This window comes from Pithys albifrons, chromosome 5 (genome assembly GCF_047495875.1).
Source record: "Pithys albifrons albifrons isolate INPA30051 chromosome 5, PitAlb_v1, whole genome shotgun sequence".
Taxonomy (NCBI): Eukaryota; Metazoa; Chordata; class Aves; order Passeriformes; family Thamnophilidae; genus Pithys; species Pithys albifrons.
The window spans coordinates 55,710,178-55,728,351 of NC_092462.1; the positions used below are offsets into that span (position 1 = coordinate 55,710,178).

General features: G+C 38.1%; 1 pseudogene; it reads right to left on the minus strand.

Annotated features, from left to right (window-relative positions):
* Positions 1 to 1,732: 1,732 nt before the first annotated feature.
* LOC139672658 (octapeptide-repeat protein T2-like) overlaps positions 1,733 to 18,174 on the minus strand; it is a 36,460-nt pseudogene continuing 20,018 nt past the window's right edge.

Consider the following 18,174-nt stretch of genomic DNA (forward strand, 5'->3'; position numbering starts at 1 on the left):
AGGGGAAGGGAGAATTCCTGGAAATTTTGTTTCACCATTCAGTTTTGTTTATTATCAAATAAAACCAGAGTAGGATATGGAGAAATAAAAACAAAACTAAAAACACCTTCCCACCACCACCTTATTCCCAGGCTCAACTTCACTCCTGGCTTTTCTACCTCCTCTCCTCAAGCCGTGTGGGTTCTGAGGGAATAGAGTTTGTAGTCAGGTCGTAAAAATGTGTCCCTACCACTCCTTCCTTCCTGTGCTCTTCCCCTGCTCCAGACTGGGGTCCCTTCTTAAATATGTTATTGCAAATGCATTACCAGTGTCACTGATGGGTTCAGCTTTGGCCAGCAGCAGGTCTGTCTTTGAGTCAGTGGGTAGTGGTTCAGTCTGACTTGGGGACAGCTCCTGATTTCTCCCATAAAAGTCATCCCTGTAGCTCCCTGCCATCAAAACTTTACCATACAAACCTGATACATCTTCTTACTCAGGACAGCATCCAGCATAAAGGTTTGTTCTATAATGAAAACACATAGCTACTGCTAGAAAATTTCAGCTGGAGTTTTTATAAATATGGTATTGTTCTGGTTAATTATTCTCAGTGAACGCAGGCTGGATAAACACCTTTGTTATCTTTGTCTTCACCTTACCCAGAAAGCTCTGCAAATTGATGGTGAGAGGTGAATGGATGCAAGATTGTTGTTGGATAGATGAAATACTGATATATTCACATGTAGAGTTTCTCATTCAATATAGCTGCTATTTGCCTGTGGTGCTTATTTCTCTTAATTTTTGACTACGAATGGAGATGAGCCCCACTGGTTAACTCAGTGTTGAGAACATTCTCAACTGTAGTTTAAATAATTCTGTGAAAATAAATAGTACCTGAGTGATGTCCAAATTTAGAGCAGTAGCTGGAAATTCTTTCTTATAACTGAAGGTAAGTAAATGATAAAGGAGAAAAATTATTGTAAACATTATATATATAAATATCTTTGAGATTTATAATTAATTTAGCTCTCCATGCACACTCTAATACCTTCCATATGTAAAAAAACCCAGTATAACAGAAAGCTGTTTCTTTTGCCTTCCTTATCTTGAAACAAGATTCTCAAGGTCAGTATGCTCTATATGCTAGAAAAATAGAATTTCTTTAACTTGGAGGCTGTGACCACAGCTTCTGCAAGTTGAAATTTTCCAACTTCATTTTCAAAGTAAGATTTCAAATACTGTTGCTTATTATGTGTATGAGATGTAGTGTAATCTGGATATGGTTTTACTTGAAGCCACTGATAGGTATATAAATTAAAATGAAAATTTTTTTTTTTGTGATAAGTCAAGCTGGACTCTACAACAGTAGTACCTTTCGAATGTTTAAAAAGTAGTTTCCAAAATATGAGGTACCGTTTTTGTTTTTCTTGGTTATATTAATATATACTATCTTTTCTTCTTTTCTTTCTTTTCCTTTTCTTTCCTTTTCATTTCATTTCATTTCATTTCTTTTCTTTTTTTCTTTTCTTTCTCTCTTCTCTTCTCTTCTCTTCTCTTCTCTTCTCTTCTCTTCTCTTCTCTTCTCTTCTCTTCTCTTCTCTTCTCTTCTCTTTCTCTTCTCTTCTCTTCTCTTCTCTTCTCTTCTCTTCTCTTCTCTTCTCTTCTCTTCTCTTCTCTTCTCTTCTCTTCTCTTCTCTTCTCTTCTCTTCTCTTCTCTTTCTCTTCTCTTCTCTTCTCTTCTCTTCTCTTCTCTTCTCTCTTCTCTTCTTCTCTTCTCTTCCTCTTCTTTCTCTTCTTTCTCTTTCTCTTCCTTCCCTTTCCATTCCCTTTCCCTTTATCTTTCCCTTTATCTTTTGCTTTATCTTTCCCTTTATCTTTTGCTTTATCTTTCCCTTCTTTCCCTTTCCCTTTCCCTTTCCCTTTCCCTTTCCCTTTCCCTTTCCCTTTCCCTTTCCCTTCCCTTTCTCTCCTTTTCCTTTCCCTCCCCTTCCCTCTCCACTCCTTGCCTTAGCGCCCCTTCCCACCCCTCTTCCCTTCTTTCTTCCCTTCTTTCTTCCCTGTTTTCCTCCCTCCCTCCCTCCCTCCCTCCCTCCCTCCCTTCCTTCCTTCCTTCCTTCCTTCCTTCCTTCCTTCCTTCCTTCCTTCCTTCCTTCCTTCCTTCCTTCCTTCCTTCCTTCCTTCCTTCCTTCCTTCCTTCCTTCCTTCCTTCCTTCCTTCCTTCCTTCCTTCCTTCCTTCCTTCCTTCCTTCCTTCCTTCCTTCCTTCCTTCCTTCCTTCCTTCCTTCCTTCCTTCCTTCCTCACTTTCCTCTCCTTCCTCTCCTTCCTTCCTCTCCTTCCTCTTCTTTCTCTCTCTTGGACTCTATTAGAGTAAATATGTCACTTGCAAGTAATTCACACACCTTGAGGTAATAAATTAGTGACCACGTATAATCTAGGGATGTTTTACTTCACTTTCTAATATAGAGTTATTTTGTGCTGAACTATATTTCACACATTTAAGTATGCTGATATTTGACAAAGATTATCACTTGATAAATTTATTTTCTTAGCATTGTCTTTGACCATACATTAATTATCTAATTTATTATATTATTTCAATATATAATAAATGATATTTATACTTTGAATTAGTCAATTTTGTGATGCGATAAAAGGCTAGTGAACTGTCTGCACCTTCCAGCCTTCAAAATTTAATAAACTGGTTTTTTGCCAGCCCTTATTAAGTAGTGAAAAACTGACAGAACAAGGTGGTAATACCTTAGAGGAGTGGTAAGTTCATAGTTTTATAGTTTCTTATGAATGGTGTGTTTATCCTTGCTCATATTTCAAGCATAGAGAGTAGATAGCCAAGTAATTTTTAGACTCCGGGACAGATAATAAAAGTGTGAATACCAAGCAGCTACTGAATCTATTTTGAAACCAGCTCTACCATTCAACTTAGTGTTCTTCATGCTTCATTGACATTTAACAAGAACAGACTGTCAAAATACTGTATGAGATGTGGTAACTCAGACTCTTAGTGTGCTGAGTTTTTGCTATGGTGAATACATTTCTCTGAGAAAAAAATACTGTTGTATTAGAAATTTTTTTCTTTACTTGTTCATAAGAGTCAGAATTTCACAGACAGACTGTTCTGAGTTGGAAGGGACCCACAAGGATCATCGAGTCCAACTCTTAAGTCAATGGCCCACACAGGGGATTGAACCCATGACCTTGGCATTATTACAATCATGTTTTAAGCAACTGAGTTAATCTCAGGGTCTTATATAGCCAAGGAATATTTTGAAATATTAGAAATGTAAGGAGAAAAGGGAAGCAGACTTTTGTAAAGTAGAAACCCAGACCATTATTTGCTATGATACAATGTGTGTAGTTCCATCATTTCTAATTGTACAACTCTTAATTTCGGCCACTAAGCATCTAAAGTGGCTAAGTTGCTCCTATAAGCACCTTAATCATAAAAATTATTTGCATAACCTTAAAAATCAGGCTAAGGGCAGATCAGCCTAGTTGTATTTACAGCTTTAGTGTGGGAGATTTTATTCTTAGATGGAGGGTTTATTTGGTTCTTTGTTTTTCAAATTAAAGACATTTTATGTTTTTTATTCATCTGAAATTTGTCATCTCTTAAAATGCATTCAGTGTTATAATTTTGAAACGTCTATTCTCTAAATGTTCCTTCGAGTTACTTTGTCACTGTGAGCAGACCTTTAGATTAATCTTGAGATTATTTCAGAATTGAATTTGAAAATTTTAGATATTTATTTTGTAAACTTAAAGTGTCTTTTACTCAGAATCAAAACTGCCACATGACTGAATTCAAACATGCTTGATACTTACAATTCATAAGATCAGAGGGACCATTTTCAAGTTGCTTCAGGAGTACACTAAGATTGACTATCAGGAAAAGAAAAACTCATTTAATTTAAAAATATCCCAAAATAGGCAGAAATGTTAGTATTTATTACAGTTGAATTATTTGAAATAAGCTTACTTGTGGCATGCATTTTATTTTCAATCCACTACTACCGTCACTGAGTTTTGTGTTGTTGCCATACTTCTATCTCCTTCTAGCAGATACACTGGATATATTTCTAAAGTCATAGTAAGTTGCAAAAGCATTTTGGTTATTTTTTTCTTCTATTTGAAGGCTTGTGCTCAACTAAAGTGACAGGACTCTTAATGTGTTTGTTTCTCCATTGGGTGTAGAATAAGCCACTGTTACGAGCTGATGTTTGTTTTAAACAGAATTTTACTTAGTTTTATTACTATTTATAATTATTCTTTAAACAGTAGCATTATCACAAAACATACACTTGTTACACCACATGAAGTCAAATAGTATTGATATTACCTTCTTTATAAAAATTATATTCACTCTAGAATTATCCACAACACCTAAACATAATTGTGTGTGTGTGTGGCTCGGCTTATTCTAGTAATAATAGTAACAGCAACACAGAAAGGAAGATTAAGTATCTGTACTGGTTATTTTTCAGTCTGGGAAGTACTCAGCAAAGATGCTACATTACTTTGTAATGTTGACAAATTACACAAAAGCCATAAAGCTAGTTCAAATCATAACCCATATAGGAGAAGGAGGTACTTTTCTTTTAGGTATTTACTGGCCTTTTATTTTGTTGATCTTATTTTTTTCTGACTGACACCATATTAATTTACTCCATGTTATGCAATGTGTATTTTCATGCAGATTTGAAAAGGAAGTGGTTCTAGCAGAATGAAGCTTCCTGAGAGTTACAGATCTGTATTGATTTCAAAAAATCAAGAGTGTATGTAGCAGAACCTAAGCTAACAGAATACTCCATTCATTCTACTCCAGAATGAAAACTGATGTGGTACCCAAGTTACGGCTAAACACAGCTTTCAGCATCAGTGTTGCTTTTACATAATTTGCATAAATGTAAAAGCAAGAGACTCTGAATTTTTTCTTTGGAATAGTTCTCGTTATAGCAGGATTTTTTCCCCATCATCTACTATTCTGTGTTGTCTTCTGAAATGCATACTTAATATTTTTGATTACCTACCCCTAGCAATGCTACCTAAGCTCAGGTGATAACTATAACTAGTGTCAAAGCCATAATTTTAAAGCTAATAGGAAAAATTCCTTGAACGTGAGGTCAATTTCTTACTATATTGATAATTTTAAAGTAGCCCAAAATGATTCAAGAATTAAGTGTAGTTTCTTGTTGTTCTAAATACTGATCAATGCCCTCCGCTACGACAGGCTTTTAAGTATTTATTTTCTTTCCTTGTTTAAGGAAAGCAAATATTCTTCATTCATTTTTCATAAAAGTATATCTTTGCTGAAGTAGTTGGCTGATCTAAGCATGTAATATCACCTAAGTATCAGCTGGAGAAGTTGACAAATATTTCTGTCATGACTTCACAGATGCGATAAGTGATTTAAAATTATTATAATATAGTTCACACAGCAAAGTGGTGTTCTTTTCTGAACAGCTCAGACAGTCGTGAAACAGGTAACAGAGGTTCATAGGGAAAGTAGTGTTTCCTAAGATCAGATGATAAAATCAGATGAAGAAGCAAAAACCTAAAAATAACTGCCCAACAAGTTTAAGAAGGGTGTCTATACTCAGAGCAATCTGCATGAACAACTTATAGCTTAATAAAATATACAAATTGCTTTACTTACTTGGCGTACTTTAAATAAGTATTTAATTTATCATCTAGGAACTGCAACAAATTTCCAACAATTTTGTGACTTTCTAGCCTAAGAAATTACAAGATAATAGGTGAATATTCTGTTTCCTTAACAATGGAGGTATAAAAAATGCGCAAGCTTTGCTACAGATTATTATAGCTTGAAAATGTGTTGATTTTATCTGTTGCTGGAACTGGTTGAATTTTTATCTCAGAAACACCTGAGACAGTTTTGACGAGTTTTTCAAAACAAAATTCAGCTTTAGGTTTCATCTGGGATCAAAAGGAGTCAGATATTACACACAGAATCTTGTTACAGGAAAAACAAAACAAGAAGCTCTTATGTAAAGCTAAGAAATTGTTAGCATAGAAATCTTCACTCTAATCAAAGTGTATGGTATAGATTAAATTACTGTGGAAAACAATAGAAAATATGAAGTTGAGAATACCACTATTACAGAAAAAGTAGTACACACCAGGGTCTGTTATTGAGGGGTCAGGACCACCCTGTGGGTTGTGTCTCTGTGTGTGTGTGTGTGTGCGTGTGTGCGCACGTGTGTGTGTGTGTGTGTGTGTGTTTGTGGAGGGGGAAGGAATCGGTGGAACCTCACAGAGGTGGGGTGGCATCATGTCCCTCATGGCAGGGCCTGGAGCCCATACAAGGAAGCCCTAGAGCAGCTGCCAGTCTCACACAGACTGGAAAAACTATAACACCCGACAGCTCCTGGAGCCCCTGACCCAGCTCAGATTGGCAGGGACAGTGAAAACACTGCCCTCGCCCTGGCCTGGGACTCCAGAGTGGACAGTGGGTCAGAGGGTTTGACTGTAGAGACCAGAACAGATAAAACCAGAGGTAGAGGGCTGGCATGCGTCATGACCCTGCCACCTAGAGGTGTTGGAGCTGGTTTTTCATAAAGTTTCAGTGATAGCTCTCTCTCTCTCTTGCTCCTTCTCTCTCTTCTTGCTCCCTCTGTTTCTCTTTCCTCCTTTCTTGATGGTTTGGGTGGCTTGGAGCTGGAGGGACTGAATTTTGACTTAGGTGTTGTGGATTAATATGTGCTGAGCTGATATTATGGTGGAACATTTTTTCTAGCTTGTGTAGTGCCCTTTTTGAACCTTTGTCAAGTCTCCTTATTTTCTCCCCTAAATTAACAATGAAACTCCTTGAGGAAAAGTCCGTGGCTTATTCTCTTGATGTTATCTCCAGATATTAAAGAACCCTATATATATATTAAAATTAAATTCCTAGGTGAGCCTGAGAGCCTGCAGCTCCAGGGCTGGAGTGTTACAAAGTCTCAGTAATCATACAACTAAAAGTGTTGTGTGCACACACACACACACACAGACCCCACACCTTTTTTTTCATTGTTCTGTTGCCCACTGGTCTAGTGGGAGATGTCCTTGCCCATGACAGAGGCATTGGAACTAGATGATCTTTGAGGTTTCTTTGAACACAAACCGTTCTGTGATTCTATGATCTTAAAGTTGATTGTTTCTGTCTGTTGGGGTGAGGTAGGTCAATTCATCAAAATCGTACATACTCCCTAAAAGGTGTTAATAGTTTCTTCCTTCTCCTCCTAGAAAGTGATTTAGGGGAAATTTTACATTGTTGCTAAAAACAGTTTTGCATCCTTCTCTTTCTTCATTGGTATATGACCTGTGGCATGTTTTATGTATGTTAAATTCTTTACTTTGTTCTTGGAGGGACCCATAAAACCAGTTTTGTCCCACTCTAGGACATTCCTTTAACTGACCATGGGTGAGTTGCTTATACACCTGTGACTTTCCGTGCCAGGCCTGTGATCCCCTGTGCCACATTCTGTGTCTGCTTCTCAGGCCCTCTGCTATTGTACTGGGTCTATAAGTATCTGCACTACATCATCATGCTAGATGTAAATCTCTCACTTTGCAAAGAATAACAACTTATTACTACTATCTATATCTTGTGGAACAGTACAAAACAAGACAAATTAGGTGTTGTCTAGCATAATTCTAATGAGAAAGTTAGTTATAATTTGAAAAAATACTGTTACAGACGAAGGAGGTAAAAACAAAAATTGCTGGCATTTCAAGACAGTTTCAGACAAAATAAACCTGACAGGTCATTAAACTAAGGTCTTACATCATAATGCCTGTGGCCTCTTACAAGTAATGGCAATACTGTATTTTTTTAATTGGGTGTTCTTATTTGTTCTAAAGTTTACATGATTCTTGTTTGTCTTTTCAAACTTGCTTATTAAGTAAATAATAATAAGCATAAATAATTAAAATGATTATGAATGCAATGAGGGTTTTGTTTTGTTTTTATGATGAAAAGGAGTATATTTCTTGACTACAACACCTTTTTCTGTATTTCAGGGCAAGCCAGAATATATATCAATTTTCATTTCTGTCCATCAGAACTATTGTTGATAAAATATGCAATTTCATTTAAAACAATTTCTTTGGGCTTGGTTTGTTCTATAGATTGCATTTACATGAGGGGAATGGTTCAGTGACTTTTAGATTTTGAGAAAGTACAATTTGAAAGTATCCAAAAAATAATTTCTGTTATTTTTACCAAGTACATGTCAGTGCTTTACAGATTAGGACACTGAAGTAGTAACCTTTTCTCTTAGGTTCTTTAAAATGGTTCAAAAAACTTGCAAAGTTGAAAATTATGTTTAGATTTTTTTCTATATTGTGTTTAATAATACATAGTAATAATGTGCTTCAATATGCATAGACTGCAGCAAACATAAACTTTGAAAAGAGCTAGTGATACTTTCTGCAATTTTTATTTTCATGAACAATATTAGCTTGATTTTATAATAATAAAAAAACTTCACAGAACTAAACAATGAATTTTGGAAATTAAGTGTGCTAGGTTTCGCTTCTTGATTATAGTAAAAATTGTATATTTGCATCTTGCACAGCTCCAGCTACAGGCTTTTCATGACTATGAGTTTTGGTCTTTAGTCTGCAGTACAAATATAATGATTGGTAAGCTGAGAAAGAACTATCAGTACAAAATAATTCCTTCCTACCACTACTCTAAAGTTCAGCACAAATAATTTAGAATAGCATACATGCTTCATTGCAAATCTCAACTTCTGAAGAACTGTTATTTACTGAAAAAATAAGATTCTACATAAGGTTTCCATTTTTACTGGATTCACTGATTTCAGTGGGATTGGATAAAGCTGGCTTCTTTCATTTTTCTGCACTTTTTTCACTTGGGACACATCTCAGAACTTGTCATGAACAACATAAGGTGAAAGTTGGATGGAATTCTTTTGAACTCATACTTTTTGCACAAATAAAAATGTTGACAGAAAATCTAATTTCATTTATTTTTCAAAGGCATTAGTTTCTCTGATCGTTAAAGAAATTTAACCCAAGTATTACGACAGCTGGACAATTAGTAAATTAATTTTAAAAGCCCATTGAGGGGAACAGTTTCCAGCCTTTCATGCTGTCCTTTTGTGCATTCACATTCTTTCTGCAAAGTTAAACTACAACAGGTTAAAAACAGCGATATCTATTATTTTTTTCTATCTAATAATATTTAATTTTATATGCTTTAGTTTTATTAGGTTATCAAGATTATTTCAAGTCAATGCTTCCTATTCTTTCAGCTATAACATTTGCCTGGAGCCTTCTTGTCTCCAGGCTGAAAAAACTCAACTCTTTCTGTCTTTCCTTATAGGAGACATGTTCCATTCCTTTGATAGTTTTTGTGGCCTTCCTCTGGACGCTCTCTAACAGACCTGTGCCTCTCCTGTACTGTTCCAACAAATCCATTTATTCTATTCTATGCAACTTGACTATCATTTCAGTTTGACAGTTAGTAAGTTGGCTCAGGTTAAGCTGATCAGAGAACAAAGTCCAATGTAACAGACAGTTGTTGTATTCCAAACTCAGTATTACAGACAGTTTTGAAATGGAGAGAAATTCTCTATCCCTTTTAAATTGTGCTGTGGGGAATAAAAATAAATTGAGAATTGTTGGAAATGAAGAGAGCACACAGTCAGTGTCTAGATAAGGTGACTTTTGTAACAGTGTATCTAGGTCATAGTTATTCAAAAATATTTAATCCAAATACAGGAAAATTATTTGAAGAACTGGAATTGGAAAACTCCCTCTAGGTTCAACATCTCAACCAGCTTGCTGCATATTTGTTCTGGCTTTATCTTGCTCTCTTGTCCTCTCCTTGGTTAGTAAGTCTTGATTGTCTTCTATGCCATCATGTAGCTTCAATAGTGGAGAAAAATATTTGATGGACTAGATAAGTGTAAAAATTAAGGCAGAGAAATAGCTACACTGGTAAGAAAAGTGTGTTTTAAACACCCCAGGCTGAGAGCAACTTTATAATTGTGTTTCTACCTTCTTGTTTGAATATTCTAATGACTAGACAATCATCTAGTGACTGAAATATCACCCTACACCTTACATCTAGCTGGTGACTGAAACATTACATTTACACAGAAATTTTAAAATAGAAAGGCTAACTGAATACTTCAAACAATTTCTTACTGCTTCTAGGGATGTTGGGAAGATTTAGAATGGATTTTGTCTCAAAAACAACGACCTCTAACCATCCCTCTAGATTGTTCAAAACTACTAGACATTGCTGTAACTTATGTCCTGTACAGGTTACATAAGACTTTCTTCTGAAACACTCATTCTACTTGCAATCTTACCCAAAGGTTATAGCCCTTCAACTGACTGACTTTTAGTGACACCTAGAATTTGTCTACATGGACAAGAATGAACAGAACTGTGCTTAACCATCGAGTTTGGCCTTGACATCTGCACAATCACATATGTTTGGGGCTTTGTTCATGATAATGTAGCAAGGCTTTTCTGTTACATTATTTACCTACAGAAGCCTTGTGTTCTCCACCACTTCCAGTTTCTTAAATCATACAGGTAGTTTTCCTTCCTTACCCTTAAATGACATTCCTGGAATTGCAAAAGAAATCTATTTAAAACTCAAGTCTTGGATCCCAATGTTTTTCATACTCTAATAATGTTGTCTTTTTAATTTTTTTTTGGGTTGGTTTGGTTTGTTTTTTTGTAATCTAAAGCAAAATGAAGGTGTTAAGGTGAGATGGGCTGATTCCAATGGGATGAAGTTCAATAAGGCCAAGTGCTGGGTCCTGCACTTTGGCCACAACAATCCCCTGCAGCACTACAGGCTGGGCACAGAGTGGCTGGAGAGCAGCCAGGCAGAAAGGGACCTGGGGGTACTAATTGACAGGAAGCTCAACATGAGCCAACAGTGTGCCCAGGTGGTCAAGAAGGCCAACGGGATCCTGGCCTGTATCAAAAATAGTGCGGCTAGCAAGACCAGGGAAGTGATCCTTCCCCTGTACTCTGTGTTGGTGAGGCCACACCTTGAGTATTACATTCAGTTCTGGGCTCCTCAGTTCAGGAAAGATATTGAGGCGCTGGAGCAGGTCCAGAGAAGAGCAACAAGGCTGGTGAAGGGACTGGAGCACAAGTCCTATGGGGAGAGGCTGAGGGAGCTGGGGTTGTTTAGCCTGGAGAAGAGGAGGCTCAGAGGTGACCTCATCACTGTCTAGAACTACCTGAAGGGAAGTTCTAGCCAGGTGGAGGTTGGTCTCTTCTCCCAGGCACTCAGCAATAGGACAAGGGGGCATGGGCTCATGCTCTGCCAGGGGAAATTTAAGTTGGATATCAGAAAAGTATTCTTTCCAGAGAGTAATCAGGCATTGGACTGGTCTGTTCAGAGAGGTGGTGGATTCACCATCCCTGGAGGTTTTTAAACTGAGATTGGACGTGGCGCTGAGTGCCATGATCTAGTAAACGGACTGGAGTTGGACCAAGGATTGGACTTGATGATCTTGGAGGTCTGTTCCATCACAATTGATTCTATGATTCCATTCAAAATGTGAATTTAATTTTTAATGTAAAACATCTTGAAGGAAGATGTTACATATAGATCTGAATGATAAGTTTATTATTAAAGAGTATTCTTACATTTAACAGAACACTATATTCCCTACCTAGAAGCTGTGCATAAGACAGTGGTTCCATGAGGAAACATGATATTTTTATCATATCAATGAGACTAAAAAAGTAAAAGTAAAATTCCCAAATTTTCAGTAAAGTATAAAGGTAATACAGAACACAGACATCATGACTTTAAGCTCAAACCATGCTGAAAACTGATTGTATTTACCTAGCTGATTTTCTTGCAGTCTTGGGCTCATTTCAGTATCCCACAAGCCATTTCATACAGTCTAAATAAAATATTTTATGGACCCATCCATCCATTTCAACTCTCAGTTTATGGCCTTTCTATGCAAATATACACATCATCTGTGATTATGTATAATGTACCCCAATAAACAGGACCTTTGGTCATTGGTAGTCAAAGGGATTGACTTGGCCTGAAGTGGTTTAATTTGTTTAAACAGCAGACTGGTTACCTCCTGAGCACTGCTTCATCTATTTCAGTTGAGATATTGTCAATGTCACCTACGGTAAAGATGTAATTCAAGAAAGGAGTCATTAAATAACATGCAACATTTCCTTATATTGTTGTGGCATTGCAAACTGTAGCTGAGAACCAATACAAAGGAGACAGACTGTGAACTAAGAAGATATAATAATAATAATGATAAAAAATGAATTGCAGTCCCAGAGAGGTAGAAAGGCCTGTCACGAATAACACGCTCCTCTGCAGATCTCACTGATGGCTCTTGTAGTCAGCTTACTCACCATGTTATGGAAAGACTAGCAGCACTGACTTTAGGACACAAAACCACACTGGTTAGACAGCATAATACCAAGAAAAAGGGATAGATGCTAGAAAATGTTCTTGCATAACAGCCTTAAAGGTACTATTAATGCAGCTCCTTTGTGTTATATTGGATTCTGAGTGGAAGTATTACCTTAGTTGGAGTAGAGATAAGTATGAACTGTTCTAATTAAGCTGAAAACTTTAATTTCCATTTATATATTTTTTCTTTTGTCCTAAGTAGTATTTTATGTATGTATATGAATGTTTATAGATATGTATGAATATACAACATTGTAATATTTATCCATTTCATCTTTCTTTAGGCATTTGCTGAAACCTATTGTTTTACCTTTAAATATGTTAGAAACTCAGGCTCTTTCCTATTGTTCCGCCTCTACCACACCCTTCATCCATCATCATTTTTAATGTGTTTCATCCACTTTCATAAATCCTTCCACAGCAGGTGTTCATAAATCTGTTTGCTCCCAGGATATATTCTTACTCCCTAAGCTTATTAACTCATAGTCCCTACTTCCTAAATTTATGAGCTAACAGATTTTCCTTCCCTCCCACAAATCCATTTGCTTCAGCAATGCATATGCTTTTTTCTCCTGTGCTGAGATAGAAATTCCCAGTTTCAGAGAGATAATCTCCTAAATGTCTCTCAGGTAGCTACAAAGAAGGAAGGCAAACCAGTTTACTTCACTATTGTGGATAGCAAGAATGGGGACTAATAATGAAGCAGATCTTGTATTACTAGGAATTAAGTTACTTGATTAGCAAGGTTTGGAACATAGTGGAAAAATCTCCTAAGGTGTTTCAAAACTATTCTATCTCATCAATAGCAACAAAGTACACTTCCTCTTGCTTATGCAAAACCTGCCCACAGTTTTTTAGATAGGATGTGTGTGCCAGGGAAGGAGTCAAGAGTGGTCCTAACCTGTGATAAATAAACTGTTGATTGCAGGGGTGGCTCAGGAAACACCTTGGAGAACAGTTTCAAGATACCTGAAGGTAGAGTTTTCTAATGCGAATTTTCTTTCTAAAGGTGAGGGGTTTGCAACATGTTTCAAAGAATCAGAGGAAAAGAAGAAAGCTAGTTCTCTAACTGGGGTGGTGGAGCATGGGGTAGAGAGAACAACAAAAGACTAAATAGAACAGAGGTTGACTTGAAATCATGCAATCATAGATCGATTGGGTTGGAAAAGACCTCCAAGATCATCGAGTCCAACCCTTGGTCCAACTCTAGTCCACTTACTACATCATGGCACTCAGCGCCACGTCCAATCTGCGTTTAAAAATCTCTAGGGATGGTGAATCCACCACCTCTCTGGGCAGCCCATTCCAACGCCTGATTACTCTCTCTGGAAAGAATTTTTTTCTGATCTCCAACTTTAATTTTCCCTGGCAGAGCTTAAGCCTGTGCCCCCTTGTCCTATTGCTGAGTGCCTGGGAGAAGAGACCAGCCCAGACCTGGCTATAACTTCCCTTCAGGTAGTTATAGACAGTGCTGAGGTCACCTCTGAGCCTCCTCTTCTCCAGGCTAAACAACCCCAGCTCCCTCAGCCTCTCCCCATAGGGCTTGTGCTCCAGTCCCTTCACCAGCCTTGTTGCTCTTCTCTGGACTTGCTCCAGCACCTCAATATCCTTTCTGAACTGAGGGGCCCAGAACTGAACACAGTACTCAAGGTGTGGCCTCACCAATGCAGAGTGCAGGGGAAGGATCACTGCCCTGGTCCTGCTGGCCACGCTATTTTTGATACAGGACAGGATCCCGTTGGCCTTCTTGGCCACCTGGGCACACTGTTGGTTCATGTTGAGCTTCCTGTCAATTAGTACTCCAAGGTCACTTTCTGCCTGGCTGCTCTCCAGCCACTCTGTGTCCAGCCTGTAGCACTGCAGGGGGTTGTTGTGGCCAAAGTGCAGGACCCAGCACTTGGCTTTATTGAACTTCATCCCATTGGAATCAGCCCATCTCTCAAGTCTATCCAGATCCCTCTGCAGAGCCCTCCTGCCTTCCAGGAGATCAACACTCCCTCCCAACTTGGTGTCACCAGCAAATTTGCTGATGATGGACTCAATCCCCTCATCTAAATCATCAATAAAGATGTTAAACAGGACTGGACCCAACACAGACCCCTGGGGAACACCACTGGTGACCAGCCACCAGCTGGATGCAGCTCCATTCACCAGCACTCTCTGGGCCCAACCCTCCAGCCAGCTCTTAATCCAGGAGAGGGTACACTTGTCCAGGCCATGGGCTACCAGCTTTTCCAGGAGTATATTATGGGAGACAGTGTCAAAGGCCTTGTTGAAGTCCAGATAGATCACATCCACAGCCTTCCCCTCATCCACCAGGTGGGTCAGCTGGTCGTAAAAAGAGATCAGGTTGGTCAGACAGGACCTGCCCCTCCTAAACCCATGCTGGCTGGGTCTAATCCTTTGTCCACCCTGAAGGTGCTGTGTGATTGCACTCAGGATGAACTGCTCCATAACCCTGCCAGGCACAGAGGTCAGGCTGACAGGCCTGTAGTTGCCAGGGTCCTGCTTGCAGCCCTTTTTGTGGATTGGGGTGACATTCGCCAACCTCCAATCATCTGGGACCTCCCCAGAGAGCCAGGACTGTTGGAAGATGATGGAGAGCGGTTTGGCAAGCTCTTCTGTCAGCTCCTTCATCACCCTGGGATGGATCCCATCTGGTCCCATAGACTTGTTAGGATCCAGCTGGCTCAGTAAGTCAGTAACTATTTCCTCCTGGAATACAGGAGGCCTATTCAGCTCCCTCTCTCTGTCCACCAGCTCCAGAGGCCAGTTGTCTTGAGGGCCACCTGTCTTACTGGTGAAAACTGAGGCAAAGTAGGTGTTAAGTACCTCAGCCTTCTCCTCATCTTCCTTAACTATATTTCCCTTCAAGTCCAACAGAGAGTGGAGGTTTTCCTTGCCCCTCCTTTTGTTATTAATGTATTTATAAAAGAACTTTTTGTTATCCCTAACTGAAATAGCCAAATTTACTTCAAATTCCACTTTTCTTTCCCTAATTTTTTTCCTGCATGACCTAGCTCTATCTGTAAATTCTTCGTAAGTAGCCAGCCCTTTTTTTCATAGTCTGTAAACTTTCTTTTTGTCCCTGATTTCTTGCAGAATCTCCCTATTTAACCAAGCTGGCCGTCTTCCCCTCTGGCTGGCCTTTCGGCACACCGGTATAGCCTGTTGCTGTGCCCTCAAAATTTCCTTCTTAAAACATGTCCATCCCTCCTGGACCCCCTTGCCTTTAAGGGTTGTTTCCCAGGGTATGCTCTGAATCAGTTTTTTGAATAGGCCAAAATCTGCTCTCCGGAAGTCCAAGGTAGAGGTTTTAATGGTGGCTCTCCTTACATCCCTGAGGACAGAAAATTCTATTATTTCATGGTCACTATGCCCCAGGCGACCTCCAACCACTACATCATCTACCAGCCCCTCTCTGTTTGTAAACAGTAGGTCTAGCGGGGCCTTACCCCTGGTAGGCTCATTTACCAGTTGATGAAGGAAATTGTCCTCTATACACTCCAGGAACCTCCTTGACTGCCTCTTCTCTGCAGTATGAAGCTCCCAGCAGATATCTGGCAGGTTAAAGTCACCCACAAGAACAAGGGCTGGAAATTTTGAGACATCCACCAGCTGCTTGTAGAATAATTCATCTCCTTCGTCATCCTGGTTGGGCAGTCTGTAACAGACTCCCACAAGGGTGTCAGCCTTGTTGGACTTGCCCCTGATTCTGGCCCACAGGCACTCAGCCTTGTCACTGCTGACCTCAGCTTCAACAGAAGTTATAAATTCGAGGAGTTATAAATTTGGATTCATATGACACCATATGGTCTGGATTATTCCAGTAGATCTTGTTTTGGGACATAACAGATCAGAAGCTGTACATTGCAATATATGGAATGTTTGTGACATAATTGGACAAGTGAAAGCATATTTGAATAAAAGGGTAAACAGAGGAAAAGACAAAGCTGAAACTGAATAATCAGTCTACTCCCCCCATCAAAGAGGAGTGTGTGGTGGTTCTTTAATCACATTTGCTTTATACTGTCACTGAAGGACAGACCTTTATGTAGACATTTTTAATATAAAAAGGAATGACACTATAGGAAGGAGAATGGAAGAGCAGAGACAGTGACTTGTATTGCAGTATGCTGTCCCTGTATGCTACGAAGCAAGTTATTTTAGTTTCTTCCTTGTTTCAGAATGTAGGCCTATTAGATGCTAAACATGGTAAGATTACCCTTTTAAAAAAAACATTCATTATGTGGTATCAAGTCTTGGAAGGGAATCTAAAAAGAAAGAAGTGCACATTTCAATTTAAATGAGGTCCTGTATTATGATACTTATAAGAAAAACTACAGACAAATCCAGTTTTAATGAGCTCCTATACTGTATAAGGAGAGGAAAGCAGACAGATATATTTTTTAAATTAACTGGTAAATGGTACATCTAACCAATGAGAGGGAGCAAAGACAGATTCGTTACCTAAAATGATCTCTGCAAAAGGTGAAAGCATAAGGCATATAAAGAAAAGGTTTATCTTGCTCCCATCTTTACTGTTCTCTTTTCCAAAAGCTCAAATGTTCATTATAGATGCATGGCACTGCTGAGTATGACAAATAGTAAAGATCATACAGTTATCTTTTATACTCATTATCATTCATTTGTTTTACAAAGAAAACCAGAAGATATAATTAAGCATTTTGCCTTAATGGAACTGAGAGCTGTACTATATGATGACAGCAGGCAAAAAGAAAAGTATGAGGAAGTAAAGGAAGGCAAGGGAAAAAGTAAAGTAATTCCGACTGGAATGTAGTTATATAAATGATATAAATTTTATTAGATGAAAAATATTTAGGATTTCAAAATGTATTATGTCTGACTTCTTGCAAGATTTTTAAGGATCATCAGTTTCCTTCTCCACCTAAAATATCTTTGATACTTTTTATATATTTCAGTTGAAAATTATAAAAACTGTATTAAAATGAATATATGGATGGTTATTTCAAGGTAAGATAATTTAACTCTTTCATTTTAAAGCCACAAACATTAGATATATTTTTCTGTCATTAGGTTTGTTGTCTTCCAAAACTTAAATAATAGCAAAATTGATACAGTGGTGTAAACCACTTAGATTTTATGAGAGTTTCATTTTTCCAGAGGAAAATGGTTCTGACAGCATTTTCTATCCACTTCTGTGAACAAGTATTTTCTAGAAGCATTATTCTGAAAAATTTGATGAAATATTTTGACATTTCACCTCACCAGTGGAACCATAACTAGCCTGCTTTAAAAGCTCACCTTCTAATATATGAATAAAAATAAAAATAGTAATCAGTTAAGCTTCTTCATAGGAGGGTACCAAATTATGAACAGTCAGCAGTCAAAAATGTATAAAAGGTCTGCAAATATGAAATACAACACATATAACAAGGTCAGAAATAACCCAGAGTTAAATTAAAAAGGAAAACAACTTGCTAGGCTTGTATTAAAAGCAGAAAAAGCTTTCTTCATAGCTAGTAGCAGTAATATACAGAGTAGTGTGTGAAGTATCCTAATCACAGACATATTAGTTTCCGACTTTGAAATCAAGTAGTTGAATGAGTCAAACAAAGAAAAGTTAGGTTAGATTAAAAACAGATGAAGACTGGTAGCTAAAATAGATTATTTTAGCATAGTTAATAATTTTAGTTTTAGCATGCAGCAGTCATAACTTGTCCAGCATGGAATTTTCTGCCTATCC